The following is a 3,314-nucleotide window of genomic DNA, read 5'->3' as shown; positions in this document are numbered from 1 at the left end:
CCCAATTATATCCACTTCAATCCGTCAAATCATCGAAAAGGATAAGAACATCCCGGTTTATCCAAAAGATAAATATCTTAAAAACATTAGATCATCCAAGTTTATTCAAAAGATAAATATCTTAAAAAGATAATATCGTCCAAGTTTATCCAAAAAATAAATATATTCTTTTATCCATTTAAAATACGAGTCTTCTCAATTTGTCATATGCTGGGCATGCATTCAAAGAACAAAAGGCCACAAACAATCACATACAAAATCAACCCCATATTTTGGTCACCTGGAAACCCACCATTTGGAAAAAACTGGGGGTCATCATCTGACCATGCAATCCATTAAGCAAATATGATTTTTAGAAAGAAATCAATCACAAGCTCTAGAAATCCTAGGTCACATGGGATAAGGTTTTGCATAACTATTTGTATGTAGGTGTGCTTGAATCATGGGATAAGGTTTTGCATTTCAAGGAAGCCGTATTTTCATACAAGTCACATGAAGACCTGAAAACACCTCATTCGGTTGGAAGTGGGCTTTGAGGACTAGTGATATAGGATATATCTTTGGATTGTAATGAGTTTCTTTTGGAAATTGTTACATTGATCTTTTATTAATGATAATATATATTATTTTTTGCACAACAATTTCTCATTGGAAATATTTTTTATATTTCTTTTGCAAAATATTTGTATATTCCGACGGCTTTTTACTCATGATAGTCGCTATAAATGTAGTCGGAAAAATATTTTTTTCGACACACTTCCCTGTCGGAAATGCACAATTCCGACAAATTATATTTATCACAAATAGTAATCTAGGGTCGGAAATACTATTTTCGACCAATAGTCATTGGTTGAAAATATAGCACATACGTATTTGCGACCATATTGATGGTTGGAAATGAATTTGTATAGTTCTTTTGAAAATCCATTTCCGACAGAAATATAAGCAATATCGACGAAACATGGGCGTTGGAAATAAATTATTTCCGATGGACTGGTTGGAAAAAAAGTATTTCCAACGGGCGTTTTGTCCGACGACTATCGATGGCAAATTGCAGTCGAAAAAGGGTATTTTCGACGGCAGAAGGCCTTTTTCGACCACAAACCACCCTCACTAAAGGCATTCTATTTTGTAGTCTTCAAGGAAAGCTTACAAGAAGAAAAATATCATTAAAACCAACGGAAAGGAAGGGTAAAGAAAAAGTCATTTCTGCATATTTATCTTTAACGTAAACAGAAAGACAATTGCTATGAGAATTGGTGTGAAGGATGAGTTTGACAATAGATATGCTTACTTATTTGGATCGGAGTAAACACGAATGGGAGCAAGCATGTGTCACTCCAAGAATTCCATAATTGGAAGAGTTTAAGGCATTTTTTTTAATGACTCGGCTGTGAATATAATTTATTTCTTGAAACAGAGTGATATTTTGAAGAGCAAAGAAGAACGTAGAGAATTAATGATAATTTTCATATGCTATTGCTTGGACAAGTCTATGGCTAGCGTAATTGCTAAACTCATCCTCACATATTTCTTGTCAAACTTATGCCTTCACTGTTCCACACAATTCTCATAGCGACTTTCTTTTCATCCTCTTTCAAAATAACCTCAAGATCATTTCACATGAGATAAATATGTAGTAATGACTTTTTGTTTATGCGTTTCTTTTTTTGCATTTTAATGTTATTTTTCTTCCCATCATAATTAAGCTCCTTCGTGGGTTTTTCTTTGGGAGATTTACTATTATACCAATATAGGGGCCCAAATTTTATATAAAAAAAAAACCATATATGAATTAAATTTAGAAACGCACACAAAGCTCATTTACAACATAACACAAAGGCTTTAAACTTCCTGTAAATTACAAAACTGTCGTGGATTTTTTCAAACAAGCCCATCGATTTTTTTGGTTTGTTTATAGAAATTAAATGGTGTAAGGTTTATCTATATCATTAGTGCTAAGAATGGATATATGACTAAATATCTCTTTTTCTTTTTCCTATCGTTTTGACCTTTTAAATGAGATTATTGCTGGACATGAAGGACAATTTCATGTAATTATTTGGGTACAAAATTTGATTCTTCACAATGGTCAAACTTTTGAATATATTTTTCTAACTAGATTCATTTATTTATAAAGATGCTACTAATTCCTTATTACGATATATCCTTTTTGTAGGTACAATTACGCCGAAGGAAGTGAAAGAATAAATCAACCCAAAGGAAGTGCCTGAAGCCCATTGGTTAATTTGAACAATTGTGTGTCAAATTTGTTTCCACAGTTTGACCCATTGGTTATAAGAGACTAAATCCGACTTAGCGGCTCTACTCACACATGCGCCATTATACATATTACGTGTTTGAATATAACAGTTGAGTTTTGGGGGGAGACAAAAACTCATTCAAATATGGAAGTTTTCATTTCCCTTTGTACCATGACATTCTACGTAGTTGCCCCCTCAAACCCATTCAATGCCCATCTGTGTTTTGTTCTCATTTGCAGCACGTACTTCCTCCTCTATATAAAGGCCATGAAGCATGCCAGCCAGAGCCAACTTATACTTATCAAGATTATTACCAACAAAAAAAACCTCAAGTTATGGCAATGCAATTACGATCTTTTCTCTTAGGCGTGCTGCTACTAATTGGCTTTGCATTCACAAATAGCAAAGCAGATATTAGAGCTCCACCCACGCATTTTGACACCGCTTCTCTCAATAGGAGCAGTTTTCCAGAAGGGTTCATATTTGGCGTAGGTTCTGGATCTTACCAAGTAAGTCCTTTCTTCTTCTAGGCTTTAATTTAATTCGTGTTCTGATTGGTTAGGGTTTTCTTTCAAATTCAGACCAAGCATCGATCCTTGCAAGAATATTGACATCTTCTTCATTGTGTCTCTTGTGTATTTCAGTATGAAGGTGCTGCAAACGAAGGTGGTAGAGGACCAAGCATTTGGGATACCTTCACCCACAAATATCCAGGTCTGTCCAATCAAATCATGAATTAGTTAAAATAACAAAATGGTATTACTTTTACTCTTATGCTCTAAATATTTAATTAAATTTTCAATGATTTATTGCAGAAAAGATTAATGATAGCAGTAATGGAGATATCGCTGTTGATCAGTATCACCGCTATAAGGTTCATGACCATTGCACATATTAAATTTTGAAGCATGAAGAAAATTCTGGATATTGAAGATAAGCTCCCGATAATGTTTAGCACTTTCTCATGAAATCATTTTTTGTTATGCACTGTAGGAAGATGTGGGGATTATGAAGAATATGGGGTGGGATGCTTATAGATTCTCTATCTCA

This window comes from Prunus persica, unplaced genomic scaffold (genome assembly GCF_000346465.2).
Source record: "Prunus persica cultivar Lovell unplaced genomic scaffold, Prunus_persica_NCBIv2 scaffold_72, whole genome shotgun sequence".
Lineage (NCBI taxonomy): Eukaryota > Viridiplantae > Streptophyta > Magnoliopsida > Rosales > Rosaceae > Prunus > Prunus persica.
Note: the sequence above shows the minus strand (reverse complement) of the source record.